Source organism: Triticum dicoccoides, chromosome 2B (assembly GCF_002162155.2).
Source record: "Triticum dicoccoides isolate Atlit2015 ecotype Zavitan chromosome 2B, WEW_v2.0, whole genome shotgun sequence".
NCBI lineage: Eukaryota > Viridiplantae > Streptophyta > Magnoliopsida > Poales > Poaceae > Triticum > Triticum dicoccoides.
The window spans coordinates 777,223,574-777,249,556 of NC_041383.1; positions in this window are offsets into that span (position 1 = coordinate 777,223,574).

The window sequence follows — 25,983 nt, forward strand, 5'->3', positions numbered from 1 at the left end:
TGCCACTGTATTAATCCTCCTAGCCCCCAAGGGCCGGTTTGTAACCTTCTTCAAACCGGGACTTGAAATATAGTCCTCAATACTTTGAAATCCATCAATGTAGCCCCCAAGGGCCGGTTCAACTTAGTATAGTTAAACCGGGACTCCAATAAAGATTCTAACATCAGAACATAACTGAGCAAATAGCCATTAGCCCCCAAGTGCCAAGTTGAATACCTGTATTGAGCTTGGGACTTTGCGATTTAGTAATAGATGAAAATTGAAGGTGCATTAGCCCCCAAGTATCAAGCGTATAACTTGTTATATGGTTGGTACTTTAAATTCTTGTACCGTTTGTTGAAAGCCAAGCACTGTCTTTATGCAGGCTGAAGTGAGGATCAAAGAGGACTGGATTACTGATCTGCAGGAGATTTTGAAAACCCAGCAAGCTGAAACCGACAAGGCAAGGGAAGAAATAACCAGCGCTTTGAGCATCACAGAACAGCTGAAGGAGGACTTCAAGAAGGAGCGGACTGATTGGGCCACTGAGAAGGCCGCTTTAATAAAAAGAGCTGAAAACGCTGAAGCTGCCCTTAAACCGGTGGTAGATGAGCTGGCCGCCGTAAAGCGGCAAGTACATTCCATGACCGCTGCTATCTTTGGTAAGCTCCTTTTGGTTTCGTGGACAACTCTGGCCTGCTTATAATAGATCCGGTTTGTGATCTTTCCTGTATTGTTGCAGGTACACGCATTGGTCACTTAGGGTCAGATGTTCGGAAGAAGTTGAAGGCTGCCTACACTTTAATTGAACAGCTGTATACCGGAGCGCAACGGATCATCACCACTGCATCTCATAACAATCCGGCACCTACTTTAATCCAAGACACTCTTAATAGGTTGTCAATGCTTCCTTCTCGGATTGAAGAACTGAAAAAATCTGCTGCTCGAACCGGAGCCATTAATGCCTTGATCCGGGCAAAAGCATGGGTGCCGGATTTCGATCCTGTTGAAGCAGCTCAAGGCTATCCCAGCTTGAAGGAAGATGGCTCAGAGTTCAATGAAGATGATTTGAGGGCGATAAACCGTGCAGTATGCCCTCTGGCTTCTCAATTGGCTGAAGAGGCCGACTTGTCGCATTATCAAGCTCAGTACAATGAGCAGAACAAAAGAGTGGCCGCACCAATTCCTGAAGCGGAGAATCTGGTTCCTCCAATCTGTAAGCATACTTACGCTCCTGATATTGAACCGTCTTCTCTGATCCATGAAGAGGCTGTCTTTCAAGCTTTAATGGGAATCAACTGGTCCACTGTTGATTTCCAGCCAATGGATAGAGATGAGGAAGCTAAAGCGGCGTGGGACGACCCACAACCATCAGACCGGTTTGATGAGCAGGCTTGAACCGGAAGCCGGTTTAAATAACTGCCTTATTATGATCCGCCAAAATAACAATGATCTTATTTGGGCACCGCGTTGCCTTGTAATAGAATAGCCAATACTTCTACTTTAAATATGCCTGCGTGCATACGTACTGATGCTTTTGCGTGAAATCCTCAATTTATATTTCCTGCAATCAGAAAATCTTGAACTGCGGTGGCGGTTATACCGCCAACCGGTTTATAACCTTGATATATATATATATATCAATGTATTTAAAACATATAATCAAATATGCGATACAAAATACCTGCCATCGCTGGGCATGAAGTTGGCTTAGCCAGGCTTGAAACAGAGGTTCTATAAACCATTACCATCAAAGGGGAGAAAACAACTCCCATGTAAACCATGCTGGGTCATTATGAGCCCCCCTGCTACTTCATAATGTTAACAGGAAAGTTAAACCGGGCATATTTCTCCGGAGTACAAATGAACCGATTTCCGTCAGCTGAACCGGTAAAAAAGTGCTGTTGGTTTAAAGGAAACACAACAACAATTGAAGAGTAGTCATAAAAGAAATATGGAAGCAAAGGCAATGATAAAAACCGTTTGCAAAAACATGCTTTACTGAGCTGATCAGATGGTGTTACCACGGTCGGACAGGACCAAGCCCCCAATAGGAGTGACAATGGTTCAAGTCAGCCAGGTCCCCAAATGAAACCGTGGCATTTATGCCGATCAAAAGGCGTGGCAATGATTCGGGTTCGACCAAGCCCCCAAGTGATTCTGTGGCCTTAGGCCGATCAAGAGGCGTGACTGGTTCAGACTTGACGATGTCCCCAAGTGATCTGGTGGCTTTCGCCTATCAAAAGGTGTCGCATTGGTTCGGACACGACCAAGGCCCCAAGTGATATCACAAAGCTTTATTTTTGAAAAGCAAATTTCAAGGGGTAAATCGGAGGCCGCTTTAAAACAGAACCACTCCATGTAACCACATATGATATGAAAGGACAGAGATCCCGCTTTAGCTGAGGCTCCAGTTTTATTATATCAATGATAATATATACACTGCCATAATATGTACATAGATAGAGCCGATGGCTCAAGTGTAGTAAGGCCGAAGATGAGCTATATTCCACGGCCTGTTGGTCTCCTCCTCTGATGTGCGTGAGTCTTTATGCTCTCGAATATCAATCAGATAGTGCGACCCGTTGTGCAGATTCTTGCTGATCACGAAAGGTCCCTCCCAAGGTGGGGATAACTTGTGCATATCCGTCTGATCTTGGATGAGCCGAAGCACCAAATCTCCTTCTTGAAAAGTTCTGGTTCTGACCCGGCGACTGTGATATCGACGAAGATCTTGTTGATAAATCGCCGAGCGGGCAGCCGCTATGTCACGCTCCTCATCTAATAGGTCCAAAGCATCTTGTCGTGCTGTCTTATTGTCCGCTTCAACATAAGCCGCCACAGGAGGCGAATCGTGCCGGATATCACTAGGGAGAACCGCCTCTGCTCCGTAGACCATAAAAAACGGTGTGTATCCTGTAGATCGGTTGGGCGTAGTGTTGATACTCCATAGCACAGATGGTAGCTCTTCAACCCAACATCTCAGTGTTCTTTGCAATGGAACCATAAGCCGGGGTTTGATGCCTCACAAGATCTCTTGATTAGCTCGTTCTGCCTGCCCATTGGACTGGGGGTGAGCCAATGACGATACGTCAAGTTGGATGTGCTCACGTTCACAGAATTCCTTCATAACGCCCTTGGATAAATTGGTCCCATTGTCCATAATGATGCTGTGTGGAAAGCCAAACCGGAAAATCGCCTTTTTAATGAACTGCACTGCTGTAGCTGCATCACACTTACTAACAGGCTCCGCTTCAACCCACTTGGTAAATTTATCGACTGCCACCAAAAGGTGGGTTTTCTTATCCTTGGACCTTTTAAAAGGTCCGACCATATCCAGCCCCCAAGTTGCAAACGGCCAAGTAATTGGAATCATCCTCAATTCTTGAGCCGGCACATGAGCATGCCTTGAAAATTTTTGACAGCCATCACACCGTTTAACCAAGTCCTCTGCATCAGCATGAGCTGTCAACCAGTAGAACCCGTGAGGAAACGCCTTAGCTACCAGAGACTTTGAACCGGCGTGGTGACCACAATCCCCTTCATGGATTTCGCGTAAAATTTCACAGCCTTCCTCAGGGGAGATGCAGCATTGAAACGCCCCTGATACACTGCAATGATGCAATTCGCCATTGACAATAGTCATAGACTTGGATCGCCGGACTATCTGCCTGGCTAGAGTCTCATCCTCTGGCAACTCTCCCCGGTTCATGTACGCAAGATAAGGAACTGTCCAATCCGGTATAACATGCAGGGCTGCCACCAATTGAGCCTCCGGATCAGGAATAGCCAAATCCGCTTCACCTAGGAGCTTGACTGACGGATTGTGCAACACATCAAGAAAGACATTAGGCGGGACCGGTTTACGCTGAGAGCCCAACCGGCTTAAAGCGTCCGCCACTTCATTTTTTTGACGATCCACGTGATCCACCTGATAACCCTTGAAGTGACCTGCAACAATATCCACCTCACGACGATATGCCGCCATGAGTGGGTCTTTAGAATCCCAAGTGCCAGACACCTGTTGAGCTACGAGGTCCGAGTCACCGAAGCACTTAACCCAACTTAGATTCATCTCTTTAGCCATCCGGAGACCATGGAGCAAGGCTTCATACTCAGCTACATTATTAGTACAAGGGAACATTAAGCGGAGAACATAACAAAACTTATCACCTAGTGGGGAAGTTAACACGACTCCGGCCCCCGAGCCTTCCAATTGCCTGGATCCATCAAAATGGATAGTCCAATATGTGTGATCCGGCTTCTCCTCTGGTGCTTGCAACTCAGTCCAATCATTGATGAAATCAACAAGTGCTTGAGACTTCACCGCCGTCCGGGGTACGTACTTCAATCCGTGCGGCCCAAGTTCTATAGCCCACTTGGCAATCCGGCCGGTCGCCTCCCGGTTCTGTATGATATCGCCCAAGGGAGCTGAACTGACCACTGTGATAGGGTGCCCTTGGAAATACTGCTTCAACTTCTGGCTTGCCATGAAAACTCCATATACCAGCTTCTACCAATGCGGATACCTTTGCTTGGATTCAATAAGCACCTCGCTGATATAGTAAACCGGCCGCTGAACCGGATATTCCTTGCCTGCCTCTTTGCGTTCTACCACAATAGCCACGCTAACTGCATGAGCATTGGCCGCTACGTATAACAATAACAGCTCCTTGTCGACCGGAGCTGCAAGAATGGGCGGATTGGTTAATTGCCGCTTCAAGTCCTCCAACGCTTCATCAGTAGCTGGACTCCAGATGAATTGATCTGTCTTTCTCAACATCTGGTATAAAGGGATGGCCTTCTCTCCGAGGCGGCTGATAAACCGGCTCAGTGCGGCGATCCGACCCGCCAAACGCTGAACATCGTTGATACACTTCGGTTTAGCCAGGGAGGTGATAGCCGTAATATTCTCCGGATTAGCCTCAATTCCTCTGTTAGACACAAGAAAGCCCAGTAACTTGCCTGCCGGAACACCAAAGACACATTTGGCAGGGTTAAGCATCATCTTATAAACCCGCAAGTTGTCAAAGGTTTCCTTTAAATCATCAACCAGCGTCTCCTTCTGCCTTGACTTGACTACAATATCATCCACATAGGCGTGCACATTGCGGACGATCTGTTTATGCAGGCAATTCTGTACACACCGTTGATAAGTGGCTTGGGCGCTCTTGAGCCCAAAAGGCATAGATACATAGTAGAAAGCTCCAAAGGGAGTAATAAATGTCGTCTTCTCCTGGTCCTTAACCGCCATTTTGATCTGATGATACCCAGAATACGCATCCAAAAAACTCAAACGCTCACAACCCGCCGTGGCATCAATAATCTGGTCAATGCGGGGGAGGGCAAAAGGATCCGCTGGACAAGCCTTGTTAAGATCCGTATAATCCACACACATACGCCAAGTGCCATTTTTCTTAAGAACTAGCACCGGATTAGCAAGCCACTCTGGATGGAACACTTCAATGGTAAAACCAGCTGCTAAGAGCCTGGCCACCTCCTCCCCAATAGCTTTGCGCCTCTCTTCGTTAAACCGGCGGAGAAATTGCTTTACTGGTTTATACTTGGGATCAACATTAAGAGTATGCTCAGTGAGTTCCCTCGGTACACCTGGTATGTCAGAAGGCTTCCATGCAAAAATGTCCCGATTCTCATGGATGAACTCGATGAGCGCGCTTTCCTATTTAGGGTCCAAGTTGGCACTGAGAGTGAACTGCTTGGACGAATCACCGGGCACGAAGTCAACAAGCTTGGTCTCAACCGCTGATTTGAACTTCAGATCTGAATCATGCTCCGTAGTTGGCTTCTTCAAAGGGGTCATGTCTGCCGGATCAACATTGTCCCTATAATATTTTAACTCCTCTGTGGCACAAACCGACTCTGCATAGGCCGCATCACCTTCCTCACATTCCAAAGCAATCTTGCGGCTCCCATGAACTGTTATTGTCCCTTTGTGACCCGGCATCTTGAGCTGCAAATAGATATAACAAGGCCGTGCCATGAATTTGGCATAAGCCGGCCGCCCAAACAAGGCGTGATACGGGCTCCGGATCTTCACCACCTCAAAGGTTAGTGTCTCGGATCGGGAATCATGCTCGTCCCCAAAAGCCACTTCCAGGGCTATCTTACCAACAGGATATGCTGATTTGCCAGGCACCACACCATGGAACACCGTATTAGACGGTCTGAGATCCTTGTCTGTTAGCCCCATGCGGCGGAATGTCTCATAGTACAGGATGTTAATACTGCTCCCTCCATCCATGAGTACCTTGGTGAATTTATAACCTCCCACCTGAGGGTCTACCACTAATGCCAACTGGCCTGGATTGTCAACCCGGGGGGGTGATCCTCCCTGCTCCACACGATAGGCTGCTCCGACCAGCGTAAATAACGCGGTACGGCCGGTTCAACAGAGTTCACTGCTCGCTTATGAAGTTTCCGGTCGCGCTTATCCAAGCTAGTTGTGAAAACGTGATACTGCCCATTGTTCAACTATTTTGGCTGGCTCTGATAACCCGACCGCTACTGCTGCTGCTGTTGGTTGTAACCCCCTTGACCGTTCTGATTATCCTGGTTATTATTACCGCCCTGATTGAAATCTGAATCGGAAGCTCCATCGTGACCCGGCCCATGGAAACCGGATCCTGAGCCACCACCTGACCCACGGTCATACTGGAAGGCATTAGAGTTTTTAAATTCTTGCATAATGTAACAATCCTTCCAAAGGTGGTTAGCCGGTGCCTCCTTCGTCCCGGGTTTTGCGCAAGGCTGATTCAGCAAATAGTTTAAGCGACCCGGGTTAGGATTTGGAGCCCCATTACGATTCACCGCTTTACCTCTGCGCCGCTGACCCTTGTCCTGCGCATTAGTGTTAGCCACAAAGTCCATGCTGCCATCCGCCTTACGCTTGCCTCCGTTTCCATGGCCCGCCGGTTTATACTGATGCCCCTTAGAGTTGCTATTCTTTTTTCCCTTCCCTGCTTCGTCATCGTCAGTCTCGGGATCCTTGGTACTATCAGAATCAACATACTTCACTAAAGCGGCCATGAGAGTTCCCATGTCATTACAGAACCGCTTCATACGCCCCAACTTCTGCTTTAGAGGCTTAAACCGGCAGTTGCCCTCCAGGGTTAAGATCGCAGAGTCAGCATTGATCCTGTCAGACGAGTGCAAGACTTCAAAAACGCGGCGTACCCAATGGGTTGTTGACTCTCCGTCCTCCTGAACATAAGCCGCCAAGTCTACTATGGACTTAGGCTGCTTACACGTATCTTTGAAATTCTGGATAAACCAGGTCCGCAACTGGGCCCATGAACTGATAGAATTAGGCGGCAGGCTTTTCAACGAAGTACAGGCTGTGCCTTCAAGCATCATGGTGAAGTACTTTGCACACGCGGTCTCATCCACATCCAGCATCTCCATTGCCATCTCATAACTCTCTACCCACGCTTCTGGAGATAAATCAGCGGTGTAATTTGGCACCTTGAGCGGGCCCTTGAAGTCCTTGGGCAGGCGTACATTGCGTAAAGCGGGAACTAAACAGGGCAATCCCAAGCTAGATGCGACCCCTGGCCCGGCAAAGGAGGTAGGACGAACCGGTGTAAGCTGATCCGCCTCGTTTTGTGCTGCTAACTCGGCCTCCCTTCATGCCCGGGCCCGATCCACTACATCCTGAGCATCGTGAACACCACTGGCCGGGTTATTGCCACGGGCCGCTTCACGGCCCCGCGCATTGCTTGATATGGCCGGTTCATCCAGACACCTACTATAGCTCCGGCTTGGACGAGGTGTGGAATGAATCCGATCGCGGCTGTATGAATATGCCTCCTGTTGAATCAAAGCGGTCCGGAGAAGTTCCTTAACCCGGCGCGTCTCTATTGCTTGCGGAGAGTCTCCTTCGACCGGGATAGCTTCTAATCACGCAGCAGCTGCGACGAGATTGTCCATAGGATTAGAATAATGACCCGGAGGTGTCTCGACCGGCGGAGAAATCACAATGTTCTGCCGAGGAGGTTCCATCAGGCGGGGTTGGACCGTCGCTCCTGGCCCTGGTGCCTCGACCCGGTTTACCTCCAGGTGCCCTAGCGGATTACTAGTTCCAGCTCCCGGAGCGTGAAAGAGATTTCGAGGGTCGAACCCTAACGGCAGGCGTGATATGTGCTTCCGCTTCAAGACTTCCTGTGACGCGTTCTGGTCGACCATGAGCTTATAGGCCTGGGCGTCCAAAGCGGCCCGCTCTGCGGCCATCCTGTCCTTCTCTGCTGCCAGGTCGGCTTTGGCTTGTGCGATCTGCTCTCTCACCTTTGCAACCTCTGCATCATGGGCCTCCTGATCCGCCGGATTGGCCTCTGCCATAAGTATAGCTAGTGCATCAAACAGGTCAGATAGAACTTGAACCGGTGGGCGCACAAGGCCTCCTGCCCCTGCTGCCATTGCCGCTGCTGATCCGGAGAACATTGCTGCTGCGGTCGAGGAGTGATTCGCCGCCTGCGTACAGGCCATGAATATTCCAACCCGGTTGATCTGCTCAGGGGGGTCCGAAATACTGTCGCCATCGGAACAGCCCCTAATCTGGTCGTCTTGCAACTGGTACAATGATTCGGTCTCTCCGGTTGAGGACTCGTCGCCGGAATAGACGACGGTCTCGCTACCGTATTCTGACTCGTCCCCATGCTCTCCTCCGTGGATGACTCCCACGAAGGCACGCTTCACGGCCAGTTTAACCTGGGTAGATCTCGCACGCTGAGCCGTCTTGACGAGGTCGGTGCTGATGTCCGGCTCAGGCCCAGGCTCACCAATCTTGCCGATAAAAATGTGTATGCCACCAAAGGGGACCCGGTACCCGTACTCGATCGAGCCGGCTTCGGGACCCCATCCTGCATCGTCGATGTAGAGCTTGCCGCGATGGCTCTTGGTCATCCGGCCCACAGCATAGCCTTCGAGTCCTTTGAGCTTGCCCTCCAAGATCATCAAACCGTCGTGCGATAGCCCCACGGTGGGCGCCAACTGTCGTGGATTTGTCACGGCAGATGTCCTTGTGAAAGGACTTAGTCGTGGAGCCATCGCTACGGGTTTAACTTGAAGGGGTTAAAGCGGACACAAAGACACAAGGGTTTATACTAGTTCGGCCCCTTCGATGAAGGTAAAAGCCTACGTCTAGTTGTGATGGAATTGATGTGGTTTCGATGGCTAGGGAGCAAACAAGCTTCGCCTAGGCTCGAGTTGTTGTTGTCTGTCCTTGAACCGACGTCGGGTCGTCCCCTTATACACATGGGTGACGCCCGTCGGTCCACAGAGTCCCACACCGGTTCATACTCGTATCCCGGTTGGTCTCTCTCTATTCCTAACTTACAATGCAAGTTTACATATGTAGCCGGTTTACGGCTACAGGTTCTAAACCAACTACAGGCCTTGGGCCTTCATCTGCTTAATCACCTTTACACTACTAATGAAGTTAACCCGGCCCAGGTAGGCCGGTTCACACCTAGTAGTAATATCCCCAACAGTAAGGAACTGCCATCTAGCTCTGCACTAGATTCTCCTTCCGTTATAAGTAAGCTTGCGACACCTAGACCTGCTACTGCTATGAATTCTGATATGTCGCATGTTATTGATGATGCCACTTCTGCTATGCATGATACTTATGATGAAAATACTTCTATGATTGATAATATTGTGCCTCTTGGTAAATTTCTCGATGAGCAAATTGCTAGGTCTAGAGAAAGATAAATTATTGAATCTGAATGCGATGATGAGAGTGATGATGAAAATATGCCTGCTATTCCTGAGGGTTATCTTTTTGATGCGGAATCTTCTGCAGCTATTTTTGCTTGCCAGGATAGATACAAACTTAAGAGGTTGCTAGTTAAATGGAATAAAGAATCTCTTAGAGATAGAATGCTACTTAAGAGGTTGCTACTTCACCTATTTGTGTTCCCGATAAGGATTATTATGAATTTTCTGTTGATCCAGATATAATTACTTTGGTTGAATCTGATCCTTTCTATGGCTATGAATCCAAAACTGTTGTGGCACATCTTACTAAGATAAATGACATAGCCGCCTTGTTTACTAATGATGAGAGATCGCGCTATCTTTATTTACTCAAAATATTTCCATTCTCATTAAAGGGTGATGCTAAGATATGGTTTAATTCTCTTGATCCTGGTTGTGTGCGTAGTCCCCAGGATATGATTTATTACTTCTCTGCTAAATATTTCCCTGCTCATAAGAAACAAGCTGCTTTGAGGGAAATATACAACTTCATGCAAATTGAAGAAGAGAGTCCCCCACAAGCTTGGGGGAGGCTTCTCAAGTTACTTAATGCTTTGTCTGATCATCCTCTTAAGAAACCTGAAATACTTGATATCTTTTATAATGGACTAACTGATGCTTCCAGAGATTACCTGGATAGTTGTGTTGGTTCTCTTTTCAGGGAAAGAACACCGGATGAAGCTGAAATTCTATTGAATAATATGTTGACAAATGAAAATAATTGGGAACCTCCCGAGCCAACTCCCGAGCCAGCTCCTAAGCCAATTATTGAGCCTATTCCTAAAACAACTCCGAAGAAGAGAGGTGTTCTATTTCTCAGTCCCGAAGATATGCAAGAGGCAAAGAAATCTATGAAAGAAAAAGGTATTAAAGCTGAAGATGTTAAGAATTTACCTCCTATTGAAGAAATACACGGTCTTAATTTACCGCCTGTCGAAGAAGTATATGATCTCAATTCCTTATTCACGGAAGAACCTCCTGATCCCGATATCCCGACACAGGTAGTAAAGGTAAATTCTCTCTATAGATATGATAAGGCTGAAGTCCCTCCTACTAAAATTGCTAGTCGGTGCTTGGATGAGTTTGATGACTTTATGTTTAAGCAAGACGACTTTAATGCTTATTTTGGTAGACAATTAAAACAAGATGCTTATATGATTAAATGCTTGGGTGATTATATGTCTAATATTAGAGGTGAACTTAAACTTGTTAGCAAACATGCTTCTATGGTTACCACTCAAGTAGAACAAGTACTTAAAGCTCAGAAAGAAGTGCTTGATGAAATGATTAGTAAGAAAAATGATTATGCTATTAGAGTGGCTACTAGAACTGGTAGAATGACTCAGGAACCTTTGTATCCTGAAGGCCACCCTAAGAGAATCGAGCAAGATTCTCAGAGAAATAATATTGATGTACGTAGTTCTCCTAAAAGGAAGAAAAAGAAAAATGATAGGACTTTGCAAACTTCTAGTGAACCTATTGCTGAACCACCTGAGAATCCAAATGATATTTCCATGTCTGATGCTGAAACACAATCAGGTGATGAACATGAACCTAATGATAATGTTAATGATGATGTTCATGATGATGCTCAACCTAGTAATGATAATGATGTAGAAGTTGAACCTGCTGTTGATCTTGATAACCCACAATCAAAGAATCAACATTATGATAAAAGAGACTTCATTGCTAGGAAACATGGTAAAGAAAGGGAACCATGGGTTCAGAAACCCATGCCTTTTCCTCCGAAACCATCCAAGAAAAAGGATGATGAGGATTTTGAGCGCTTTGCTGAAATGATTGGACCCATCTTTTTGCGTATGCGACTAACTGATGTGCTCAAACCAAATCCTTATGCTAAGTATATGAAGGATATCATTACTAATAAAAGAAAGATACCAAAAGTTAAAATTTCCACCATGCTTGCTAATTACACTTTAAAGGTGGAATACCAAAGAAACTTGGAGATCCTGGAGTACCTAATATACCATGCTCCATTAAGAGAAATTATGTTAAAACTGCTTTATGTGATCTTGGAGCAGGTGTTAGTGTTATGCCTCTCTCTTTATATCGTAGACTTGACTTGAATAAGGTGACACCTACTAAAATATCTTTGCAAATGGCTGATAAATCAACTGCTATACCTGTCGGTATTTGTGAGGATGTGCCTGTTGTGGTTGTGAACGTTACTATTTTAACGGACTTTGTTATTCTTGATATTCCCGAGGATGATAGTATGTCTATTATTCTTGGAAGACCTTTTCTTAATACTGCAGGGGCTGTTATTGATTGCAATAAAGGCAATGTCACTTTTCATGTTAATTAATGAGCATACGGTACACTTTCCGAGGAAACAACCTCAAGTTTATAGTATCAAATCTATTGGAAAAATTTCATCGATTATATTTGGAGGTTTTGAATTTCCTCTCCCTACTGTCAAGAAAAAGTATGATATTCTTATTGTTGGGGATTTTCATATCCCCGTTGAGGTAACTTAGTGTTATTCGAAATTTCTCTGGTTCCGTGATTATTCGAAATGAGTTTGTTGACAAGACTTGATCAACCTTGTTAGTGGGTTCATTTTGATGATCACGAGATGGATGAAACTAGAAGCACAACCTTCTGTACCCTCTTTATATTTTCTGTTATTTAGTAGAAATAAAGTAAAATAGTATTTTTTCTGTTTGTCTCCTAATTTATCCGTGCAATATAAAAATACCCCGAAAATAGAAGTCCTCAGAATGCCATGCCAATTTAATATGATTTTTTTGGGAATATTTGAGGATTTATTGTGCAAAAATTACCCCGGGGGGAGCTGCCACCTGGCCACGAGGGTGGAGGGCGCGCCCCCTACCTTGTGGGCCCATGGTGGCCCTCCTCCACTTATCCCTGCACCCATCTTCTTCCTCTGTCTCACACAAACACGAAAAACCAACTCAAGCACGAGTTCCAGCCCCTGTTGCTGTGATTTTCGATCTCCTTGCTCAAAGCACCTCTCGCAAAACTGCTTCGGGAGATTGTTCCTTGGTATGTGACTCCTCCATTGGTCCAATTAGTTTTTGTTCTAGTGCTTTATTCTTTGCAAATTTGTGCTGCATAGGTGACCATGTTCTTGAGCTTGCATGTCAAATTTATATGGTGCCAAGTAGTTCTAATGCTTGATATAGGCTCTAGACACTTGTGGGAGTAGTTGCTATCAATTTTATTGAAGTTGGTTCACTTTTATTTGAAGTTACTAAAAATTTCAGAAATTTTTCAGAGGAAACAATATGTTTAGGAGGATGTCCCAAGGTGGTCCTTCAAGGAAGCAAGGTCCCAGGCACGCAATGCGTGATGCTGACGAGGAACCACCAAGAGACGCTCCTGTGAGGCCCTGTGAATGGCCTTCGGAAAATTTTATGAATCAAGTGGGAATCAAAGAAGAATTTAGCGCATATTTGTGTAACGCCAGTCTTGAGGACTTTGAAGCTGACAAATGCCCCCAGTATCATGATCTCACAAGTTCATTTGTGAGGAGGTTTGAGTTTTCATCTTCGCGTAATTCTCCTTCAGTCATGTTTGACCTTTATGACAAATCTTATACCATGGACTTAGAGGATTTCACTTCTTCTTGCAAACTTCCATCATGGGGTAGTGTCAGGGATCCCCCTAAATCTGAATATAGAGACTTTCTTGCTAGAATAACTGTGGGGGAATCTAGAGATATAACACAAGCCACTATAGGGAGCATTCACTTTCCTGCTATACACTATTTTGCTCTCTTTATAGGTAGATGCATTAATGCTAAGGATGAAGCATGTCACATGTGTGCCCCTGATCTCAACATTCTCAGAAGTGCTATGTTGGGAGACCAATCTTATCATATGGGAGCCATCATAGCTCGTAGGTTGCATCATAACAGACATAACGGAGATTTCTTTGGAGGAATTTATGCAACCCGCTTAGCTAATTTTCTTGAGATAGACATTCGTGAGGGTGATATGGAGTTACCCCCTACCTATTTAGATTTTGATTCTATGGCTTCCCACCAGTTTGTTGAGAGGACTGAACCACCTCTCCAGTATCGACTAATCTTTAACAAACGGCATGTAGTCCATATTACATGCCCTCCTCACCCGAAATCGCTCCCGCCCACTATTTGGGGGGAAGCAAAGTTACTCTACTTCAGTACACAGACCCAAGCCGAGAAGCCTAAAGGCAGGGGTAGAACTGTAACTCCCCCTCACATTTCAGACAAATGCGTCCGTAAGACATGGTTCCACTCCCTCCCAATTCCCCCCGCCCCCCATTCATACCTCGTGGGCGCCAAATCACCTTCTCCCCAGGAAGCTCCTTTCTCCCAAGCCGAGAAACCTCAGCCCCTCCTCCATGGTGCCCCCTGTCAGTGTCAAAACCGACGGATCTCGGGTAGGGGGTCCCAAACTATGCGTCTAAGGCTAATGGTAACAGGAGGCGGGGGACACAATGTTTACCCAGGTTCAGGACCTCTCGATGGAGGTAATACCCTACTTCCTGCTTGATTGATCTTGATGATATGAGTATTACAAGAGTTGATCTACCACGAGATCGTAGAGGCTAAACCCTAGAAGCTAGCCTATGATTATGATTGTTCTTGTCCTATGGACTAAACCCTCCGGTTTATATAGACACCGGAGGGGGCTAGGGTTACACAGAGTCGGTTACAGAGAAGGAGATCTACATATCTGAATTGCCAAGCTTGCCTTCCACGCAATGGAGAGTCCCACCCGGACACGGGACGAGGTCTTCAATCTTGTGTCTTCATAGTCCAACAATCTGGCCAAAGTATATAGTCCGGCTGTCCAAGGACCCCCTAATCCAGGACTCCCTTAGTAGCCCCTGAACCAGGCTTCAATGACGATGAGTCCGGCGCGCAGATTGTCTTTGGCATTGCAAGGCGGGTTCCTTCTCCGAATACTCCATAGAAGATTTTAAACACCAGGATCGTTTCCGGCTCTACAAAACAATTTCCACATACCACCGTAGAGAGCACAATACTCCACAAATCTAATCTGCCGACAATGTTTCACAACATGACATCACGCCACGGCCCGGTCATTATTCGAACCATTTTTTCCAGCCTGCTACTGTACGCATTGTGAGGCGGTGTTATTGGCACATCTTGTTGAAGCAGAGATCGTGTCCCCCTTATCAAGGGATTCTCATCAATACGGGTGTGGGTAACCCAACCGCGCCATCAACACGACGCTTGGGGAATAAGCGAGTTTACTGGGCAAGTGGGGAGGTGCACAGTCTCTACCACCTTTATAAAGAGATAAGGATCCCTCTTTTTCACCCACGCCTTGTTCTTCCCCCAATCACCCATTCTCGCACGTTCGAGCCCCAGCGCCCAAGTTCTCACCTTCTCCGTAAAGCCATTCCAAACATGTCCGGAGCGGGAGGCAAGTGGATGGTCTCCTCCGTTATGGAGGAGGACATTACGAAGCTCCGGGAAGCCAGATACCTGGCCGCGGACATCGCGCACCAGCTCTCGGACGCAGGGCAGATCGTCCCTACTCCGGAACCCCACGGGAGGGTGGTATTCCTTGCTCACTTCATTCGTGGATTGGGATTCCCCCTCCACCCATTTGTCCACGAGATTATGTTTTACTATGGGCTAGACTTCCATGATCTGGCCCCCAATTTCATCCTCAACATCTCGGTGTTTATCGTCGTGTGTGAGGCCTTCCTCCGCATTATGCCCCACTTCGGCCTATGGCTGAAGACCTTCAACGTGAAGCCGAAGATGGTGGTCGGCCAGCAAGCGGAGTGCGGAGGCGCCATGGTGGGCAAGATACCCAATGTCACCTGGCCCGAAGGCTCCTTTGTGGAGACCGTGAAGGGGTGGAAATCGGGGTGGTTCTACATCACCGAGCCGCGTGACACCAACTGGGTTGCGGACCCCGAATTTTGATCCAGCATCCCCATGCGGCTCACCTCATGGAAAAGAAGGGCCTAGCCCGGGGCTCATCGTTGGAGCTGACCGGACTCCAGACCTATATCAAAAATATGATAAGCAAGAAAATCAAGCTTGTCAACGTGGTCCAGGTCATGCTCTTCCGCCGGATCCTCCTGTGTCAAAGACGGGCTTTTAATATGTGGGAGTTCAACCCGGCCGAAAACCAGATGTTGCGAGAGCTCTTCGACACGACGCATGAAGACGTCTGGAATGTGTTGTTCAAGGCCACCGAGGTACCACCGCCCATAGGCGAAGATCACGGACTCAGCACAAAGCGCCCCGCCAGTATGGTAAGTTTTTACATTTTGCAAGATGTGCTTTTCCCCAGTATATCCATGGGAGGAATCTAAGCCTCCATGCTAATTTAATAGGACTGGGTAGCGATAGCGGAGCGGATTGACTGTCTGGCTCCACTACCCGAAGATCAAGCATCGCCTCTCTTAACTGAGATGCTGTTCCCGGTGCCCTATGAGGTGCTGGAGAATAAGGCCAAGAAGAAGGCCACGGGGACCAGGAAAGGTCTCCGGCGCAAGGTTGCATCGGACTCATCGTCCCAAGATGCCGAGGTGAACTCCTCCAATGAAGACGAGGAGGAGGAAGAGGAAATCCCTCCCCCAACCAGGGGGAGAAGAAACAGAAGGCCGCCCTGTCTGGGGAGGCCGAAGGGTCCAAGAAGGGAAAGACCCTCCCTCCGGACCACTCCACCACAGCCGCCTACACCGACGAGGAGTGGCTGCCCAGGGACAAGCCCCTGGCGAAGTCGTAAGTATCCGAACACTATAATACTTCCGATACATTTTGCTTTATTGCTCCTTATCATCCCAATCATACTCGTGCAGTCCGGCCAAAGCACACATCGACGTATCCTCCTCGGATGGGTCTCTGGGCCAGTCGGCGATGAACAGCGATTCAATCCCGGCGGCCACCTCCCCCCGGCCCGCGGACGACACCGAGGTGTTGTCTCAAAGGATACCGGGCCAGGGGGAGACAGTTCTGGAGATGCCCCAAGGCGAAATCCCAGACGCCGGACACATGGGAGGGAAGACCCCCATGGATGCTGAGGACGGGGGCCGCAACAAGTCTGGCCCCCAGCCGGATACTATGCTGGAACCCGAAGTGGTTCCAAATTCGGGAATGTCGCCTCTCTCTAAGGGGGGCGAGCCGCCCGTGCTGATGACCTTTGTCCAACCAGAGGCATCGGACAACTTGCTGGAAGCGCTTCGCGGTGCTTCCATTGACGAAGAGCATCGCACCATCATGAGTGCGGTGATTGAGAAGGTTTGGTCCGCCAAAAGCAGATTGACCGAAGCCTGTGCCAACATTCTAACAGGCTTTGAGGTAAGTAATCAAATTATTAGAAAATATCATAGCATAGATAGTAGCCCCTGATGCTCTATTTGGTGTTTGGAAAGAAAGGCCGAACAAAGGATCAAACAACATTCACAGGAGTCTAATAAGAACATGTCTATGTGAATAAGCAGGCGTCGCTGCTGGCCGCTGCCGCTCGCACTGCGGAGGTCTCCGGATTGAAGCAGGACCTGGAGCATACCGAGGGAGAGCTCGGCCTCGTGAAGAGGCAGCTCGAGGAGAACAAAGGTACATAGTACCCTGTCTGTATATTGATGAAGAAAAAATGGTTTGAGCTCATGAAAACGTCATGAACTTTAATAGGGGCCACGACCGAAGTGCCGGCCCTTAAGAAGGCGCTGACCGAGGCCGAAGACAAAGCGGCCAAGGAGCATACCGAGCGCGAGAAGCAAGAGGCTCAGGTTGATGAGGTCCAGCAAGAACTCTGGGATTTCATCAAGAAATACGAGTCCCTGGAGCATGACTCTAATTCGCAAGAGTCCGAGCTTGCGAAGGCCCTCCAGAGCACAAAGGATGCCAAGGCCGAAGCCCAAAAGGCCCTCCAGGAGGTTCAAGCGGCCAAGAAGATTGTGGCGGGTAAGATATTCAATATGCAAAGCAAGCATGTGAAGGAGGCTTTCTTTTTATTTACCCGAATTTGGAGCTCTCTAGGAGCATTCGCAGATCTGCCGTGCAGCATATCTGATGTCGTAGAGTTCTAGTGAGCTGAAGAAGGGAGCTCGACGGATAAGTTGTTCTGATCCCAATTTATTGGGGCCGAACAGCCGATGCCCTTGAGTGACCAGCTGAAGCAACTAGTCGAACTGCACAAGGCGGCCGAACTGGCCATGAAGGACCTCATAGTCTAGATGTCGCCTATCGAGCCCTTGCCCAGTAGCTACTTTGGCCTGGTGAAGCGGCTTGTGAATGCCTGCCCGAGGCTTGAAGCCATAAAGCGGTCAGTCTGTATTGAAGGTGCTCGCCTGGCCTTCGCCCGCGCGAAAGTGCACTTGGCGAAAATGGACGCCGAGAAGCTGGTGACGGAGGGGCCGACGAAGGGCAAGGAGCATCGCAACCCCGAGAAGTATTATGACGGTGTCCTGAAGGGCGCCCGCCTTGTGGCAGAGGAATGCACTAAGGATGTAATATTTGAATGAATGTACTCATTTGATCCTGTAATATGGAAACAAGTTTGTTTGTGCCATATGATGCTTGTTGATTTAAAATATTACCTTCTGTGCGGCCGTTTATAAAATCTGAGAGTTGGCCAGTCGTCGGCTTCTGCCCCCATGTAACTAGTACCGGGATGTTCTGGGTAAATCTAAACACTCTTTATCCAAATTTTTGGTCCTTTAAGGAGGTGTTTAGCACAACGAACAAGGAAATCGGACTATATAGCTTTATCACTCTCACTTAGACATAGAAGTCTATAATTTTAAATTTCGGCGTAGCCCCTGGTATTCGAAAGGCCGAACTTGGGGCGCTATACACGCCTAAATCGGACAAGGCCGATTCCTCGCCTGAAGCGGAAAAAATCTTTAAGGATTTGAGACCTCTCGAACAGCGACCAGCTCTCGCCGCATCATGACAGTCAGTTTTCGGCTCTCTACTGTGGTGCTTGTCCGGAAGAACCGGGACACAATCGTAGTAGTTCTCCCTGCGCTACCTTAACCGATATAGGCGAACATAAGGTACCAAAACATGGGAGCCGGGCAAACCCAACTATTGACCCAAGACATGATTCGGAGCTGATGCATATAGTGCTATAAGTTTGGGATGCCGCACTATCAAAAGTGTTCGGACTTTTTCTTGCCGTGTTATGGGGTACACGAAAGCCCCTGGCAAACTGAATGTACCAGAATGTATGGATGCAATTTGTGATAAATAAATAAATATGTAAGTAAAAAGGGAGAAATAGTTGCAATAATAAGCTGACGTTGTAGATTAGTTTCCATTGTTATTTGAATGATATGTCAAGGTGTATGTATACAAGTAGTGCGATAAGCAGAGTAGGACTATTTGAAATGTACTAACCAAGAGTGAGTTGCGTGTGGGTATGTAAAACAGGTATAGTGATCGTTATTCGAGACCACCTGGGGATTCCCTTGTACGACAAAGCTCCTTGCCTCCTTGGTGTCTTCGTCCCGTGCTGGATCCGGTAATCGGACTATCAGGAGATCCTGCGGAAAATAGGGACCTGAAAGAAAGTAAAGTGTGAAGGTATACGGTCCTGGGGCGGTTGAGCTGCATTGTGGACCGCACTATGGCTGTGCCTCCGCCTATGCCCATGGTATTTTGAGTGCGTAATTATGTACGTGCGGCACAAATTTCAACGCTTGACTGGGACTAGGATAGAGGCCGAATTGCTAGGCGAGGTCTGGACGTGCCGGACGATCCTGTTGCAGGGTACTCCAGACTTGCTTGACGGTGTGCAGAGGCTTTATTATCGAAGTAGAGGTCTGCCTAAGAAGGCTGCTCTGTACTTCTCCTGCGAGGGCCGTAGTGTGCTCTTCTGTATGGAGGGAGTGTTTTGTGTTTCCATTAACTGTTATAACCCCATGAGGTCCTGGCATCTTGAGCTTGAGGTATGCGTAGTGTGGTACCGCGTTGAACCGAGCAAATGCGGTTCATCCTAGTAGTGCATGATAACCACTATGGAAGGGGACGATATCGAAGATTAACTCCTCGCTTCGGAAGTTGTCCGAAGATCCGAAGACTACTTCCAGTGTGATTGAGCCTGTACTATAGGACTCTACACCTGGTATGACACCTTTAAAGGTTGTTTTGGTGGGTTTGATCCTTGAGGGATCAATGCCCATTTTGCGCATTGTGTCTTGATAAAGCAGGTTCAGGCTGCTGCCACCGTCCATAATGACTCGTGTGAGGTGGAATCCGTCAATGATGGGGTCGAGGACCAATGCGGCCGAACCGCCATGACGGATACTGGTAGGATGGTCCCTGCGATCGAAAGTGATTGGATAAGAAGACCATGGGTTGAATTTTGGGGCGACTGGCTCCATCCCTTAGTGCATGCTTCCGTTCCCGCCTGGGAATATGGGTTGCGTATATCATGTTCACCGTTTTCACCTGGGGAGGAAATTTCTTCTGTCCTCCTGTGTTCGGCGGCCGAGGCTCCTCGTCGTCATCGCTATGCAGCCCCTTTTCCTTGTTTTCGGCATTCAATTTGCCGGCCTATTTGAACACCCAGCATTCTCTGTTGGTGCGGTTGGCTGGTTTATCGGGGGTGCGGTGAATTTGACATGAGCGATCGAGTATGCGATCCAGACTGGACGGGCCCGGATTGTTTCTTTTGAATGGCTTTTTCCGCTGACCGGACTTAGAGCCACTGAATCTGGCATTGATTACCGTGTCTTCGGCGTTGTCGCCATTGTTGTGACGCTTGTGTCTGTTGCCTCGAGGCTTGCTGTTGCTATCTCTGGCATCTGAAGTGTCGGGATTTCTTGATGTGTTGTTGCTACGAGCCAGCCAGCTGTCCTCACCCGCACAAAAGCGGGTCATGAGTGTCGAGAGGGCTGCCATGGACTTCGGTTTCCCTTGACCGAGGTGTCGGGCAAGCCACTCGTCGCAGATGTTATGCTTAAAGGCCACTAGGGCTTCGACATCCGGACAGTCGACAATTTGGTTCTTTTTAGTTAGGAACCGAGTCCAGAATTTCCTGTCTAACTCTCCGGGCTGTTGGGTTATGTGACTTAAGTCATCAGCATCCGGTGGTCGCACATAAGTGCCCTGGAAGTTTTCAAGGAATGCGTCTTCCAGGTTCTCCCAACTGCCAATGAAGTTTGCCGGCAGGCTATTCAGCCAATGCCGAGCCGATCCTTTCAGCTTTAGTGGGAGGTACTTGATGGCATATAGATCATCACCACGGGCCATGTGAATGTGGAGAAGGAAATCTTCAATCCATACCGTGGGGTCTGTTGTACCATCATATGATTCAATGTTCACGGGTTAAAACCCTTCTGGGAATTCATGATCCATTACTTCATCAGTGAAGCATAGGGGGGTGTGGCACCTCTATGCCGGGCTACATCACGATGCAGTTCACGAGTCTAGTCTATTGTATTCGGCCCGGCCGGATTTGTATTTAGTATATCCAGCGTGACTGTCATCGTCTCGCGTTGGGGCACGCCCCCGTGATCCGTAGATCGATCTTGACTGACCTGCTTTGTTTTCCAATTTGTCTTGCAGGTCATGTGTGGAGCCCCGAGCCTTCGTATTTTTGCTTGTTTGGCGAGGGGGTGCAGGCTGGTGTTTGGGTTGATACGCCACTTTGTCTCGGTCACGAGGTGGCCTGTCAGCCGCATCGTGCGCTTGTAGTGTGGGCTTTAATGCCTCCTCCTTGAGTTGAGGTAGCAACTTGCGCTTTGGGTCACTTTTGGTTGGGCGCTCGAGTCCATATTCCTTGGCTGCCAGGACCTCAGTCCATCTATCAGTTAGCAGATCTTGATCAGCTTGGAGCTGCTGCTGCTTCTTCTTCAGGCTTTTTGCAGTGGCTATAAGCCAGCGCTTGAAGTGCTCCTGCTCGACGGGATCCTCGGGCACGATGAATTCTTCATCGCCAAGGCTCACTTCGTCTGCTTGAAGCCTGGCTGGGCAGGATTGTTTTCATCTTCGTCACCGTCTGGATTGCTATCATCTCTTGTACTGGTATCGCTATTTTTGCTATGGTGGGGCTTAGAGCGGCGCCTATGACGCCGGTGCTTAGGTTGCTTCTTAGGGGGGTTATCCTCCGTTACCTCATCGCCATGGCTTTCTTTGGAGGTGTCCACCATATATATATCATATGCTGAGGTGGCTGTCTAGCGCCCTGCGGGCGATGGTTCTTGTTCCTCTCTAGCATCGTCGTCCATACCGTTGATGTCTTCGGAGTTGAAATCAAGCACGTCGTTTAAGTCGTCGACAGTTGCTATTAAGTGGGTGGTGGGTGGGAAACGAATTTCTTCGTCGTCCGCTTCCCTTTCAAGCCGGACATAGTTCGGCAAAGAGTCTCCTGACAGGGAGAGAGATTTCAGTGAATTTAGCACGTCTCCCAAGGGTGAGTGCTAAAAGATATCAGTGGAGGTAAAGTCCATGATTGGTGCCCAATCAGATTCGATAGGCACAGATGCGCGTGGTTCGGAACCTATGACCGGAGACGAGTCCGAGGGTCCGATGACACAGATCTCTTTGGAGGTGGAGTCTGTGTGTCACGCCCAATATGCGACCCTATCCAAAAGGAACTCAAAGGCCCCACCAAGGATAGACCCGCATATTGAAACGTTTTTGCAAGGTGGATATCATTACATCAACATTACATAATAGGTGGGGATACATACATAAGGCATACAATGCCACATGAATACAACATCATCTTACATAAGATCAACATCCGACTACGGATGAGGCACAAACAGAAGCTCAAACGACATCCACCCTGCTAGCCCAGGCTGCCGACCTGGAACCTATCCCTGATCGAAGAAGAAGCAGAAGAAGAACTCCAAACAAGCAAACATCGCTCTCGCGTCATAATCGTCGCAGAACCTGAACCTGCAACTGTTATTGTAGTAATCTGTGAGCCACGAGGACTCAGCAATCCCATTACCATGGGTATCAAGACTAGCAAAGCTTAAAGGGAAAGGAAGGGGTAAAGTGGTGAGGTTGCAGCAGCGACTAAGCATGATATGGTGGCTAACATACGCAAATAAGAGCGAGAAGAGAGCAAAAGGAACGGTCGTCGACTAGTAATGATCAAGAAGTGATCCTGAACTCCTGCTTACGTCAAACATAACCCAAAGACCGTGTTCACTTCCCGGACTCCACCGAGGAGAGACCATCATGGCTACACACGCGGTTGATGCATTTTAATTTGGATCTGGTGTCAAGTTATCTACAACCGGACATTAACAAATTCCCATCTGCCTATAACCGTAGGCACGACTTTCGAAAGATTATACCCTGCAGGGGTGTCCAACTTAGCCTATGATAAGCTCTCGCGATCAACGAATGACATACCTTCTCCCAGGAAGACCCGATCAGACTCGGAATCCTGGTTTACAAGACATTTCAACAATGGTAAAACAAGACCAGCAAGACCGCCCGCTATGCCAACAAATCCCGATAGGAGCTGCACATATCTCGTTCTCAGGGCACACCGGATGAGAAAGACGGCGGGTTGGCATAGACCCTGGTTGCCCAGGGGGCGCCGGACATCACTCGGTTTGGACCAACACTTAGACAAGCATTGGCCCGGGGGGGCTAAAATAAAGATGACCCTCGGGTTAATTACTCCCAAGGGAAATGTAGGTGATGGTGAGGCAAATGGTAAAACCAAGGTTGGGTCTTGCTGGAGGAGTTTTATTCAAAGCGAACTGTGAAGGGGGTCCCATAAATCACCCGACCGCGTAAGGAACGCAAAATCCGGGAACATAACACTGGTATGACGGAAACTAGGGCGGCAAGAGTGGAACAAAACACCAGGCATAAGGCCGAGCCTTCCACCCTTTACCAAGTATATAGATGCATTAATTAAATAAGAGATATTGTGATATCCCAACATAATCCTGTCCGCCATGGAGAAACCTTCAACTTCACCTGCAACTAGCAACGCTATAAGAGGGCTGAGAAAAGCGGTAACATAGCCAAACAGTGGTTTGCTAGGAAGGGTGTCAAAGGTTAGAGGTTCATGGCAATTTGGGAGGCTTGATGAGCAAAAGATAGGTAACGCAACATAGCAATAGAACGAAGCAACTAGCATAGCAATGATAGTAGTAAGATCCAGGGTAGCGGTCATCTTGCCTGAAATCCTGCTAGGGAGAAGAACGAGTCCATGAAGAAGACGAACGGATGAAGCCGAACCAAGCGTAGATGAACGAATCCTCACGATCGCAACGGAACAGGAACTATCGAGAGAAGCACACAACATGGTAAACACACCACACAAGAACAAGGCATGATGCACAACAAGCATGATGCATGACAAAGCTACATGAAGCTACTCATGGCAAGAGATGATGCAAACAAGAGCAACACATCAAAGCAAGTTTAAATGAGGCCGGGAACAACATATAACAATTCCGGTAAGTCCTCATATGCAAATTTCGAAATTGGTCCAGATCTGAATAAACCTTATGTTCAAGTTGTTAAACAGCAAGTTAAGATGCACAAAGATAATCTACACGAAATTCTAGTCAAGTTACATATAAAGTTCATTTAATTCGGAGCTACGGCCTAGAAGATATGAGCAAAACAAGTTAAACATGGCGTAGATGCAAAATGCATACAAACATCAAGCAAACACCTCAAAACATGGATGCAACATGATAATATGAAACTACATGGAAAACAAGCAAGTTTCATATAGAGCACACTCAAAACGGAGCAACGTTCAACACACACACTCTATACAAGTTATAGCAACAATCTGTCCAAAACAGCAACTTGGCATATTGCAAGCATCAAAACAATATGCTACAGCACCTCAATATGAAAACAAAAGGCATGGACATGAAGTACAGGTAAAGCATAACAAAACATGAACACTGAGCTATCTCCAGAAATCACTAGAACATGCTCGAACACACATGGCAAGATTGCAAATAATAACAGTTTCAGACTTTAGCAGAAATAACATCAGATTGCAATGTTTAGAACTATCAAACAACATGTTACAGGAACTTATCATGGCAAACAAAGGCATGGCATGAATCTACTAGTTGCATAGAACAAAAGTCCCTTACTGACCAAGGGCCAAAAAGGATCAGAAGATATGATGGCACCCATGTAAACATGGCAAGTTATATGACAGATTCATACATGGCAGGAACAATAATAAGTAGGCATGTTGGTGAGCTTGAACCACTCACTACAGAGCAATACATGGCATGGCAAGGCAACCAACAGTAAGAAGACATGTTTATGAAGCTAAGCATGGCAATAGCAAGTTCATAGGGTACTTGGATCACTAACAACAATCATGGCAACAACTGAACTTAATGTTAACAGGCTGACAGCAACATTATTTAGCAACTTTGGAGCAAGATATGAACAATCTACAGCAAGCTATAAATGCAACCAGGGGCATGGATGGATAGCTCATAACCATATGTACAAAACATCCTTATTGAAGTATCTCAAATAAGCATGGATCTCTCTGTAGCATCAAGTTTACATGGCATCAAAATAACAGCAGAACAAGGACTAAAATCGGCAACATCACGAAGCCTAGTTTACATGCTTGTGCTAGTCACTACATTGACCACAAAAGTACATGGTAAGCACCTCTGTAAAGAAGACATCGCATAGTTCAAAACACATGTAGACATCAACCTCATAGGATGCACACATCAATCATGTCAAAAATGACAAATGAGCATGTTCTGTTAACAGACAGCAGACAACATCATGAAGCACTCTTACAACAATGATTTAGGCACCAAGATGCGCTCAAATGAACATGATGCAATGGAATGAAATGATATACTCGTTGAGACGAACAATTTGACATACTACACGCACAAAACGGAGCTACATGCATGGAGATATGATGCGATGAACATGGCATGATAATGTCAAAATATTCGGGGACTTGGTGAAATATTACCCTCCGGAAAAGTCAACCTGGGACGAGGAGATCCCGGGACGGAGCAGATCTGGACACGCGGGAGCGTTTGGTTGGTGGGCCTGGTGGATCTGGTCCCGGTTGGCACGGGCTTCGAGGTTCGCCGGAGAGCTCGCCGGAGTTGGCCGAGGAGAGGTCCGGCGAGGCGGGGACGGGGCGCTCCGGGCGGATCTCGCCGGATCCGGCCCGAGGCGAGGTGTGACGGCGACGGGGAGGCGCGGCGAGGCGGCGCGGAGAGGAGCTCCCGGCTCGGACCGGCGAGGTCGCGCGGCGGCGGGGTGCCGGAGCTGCG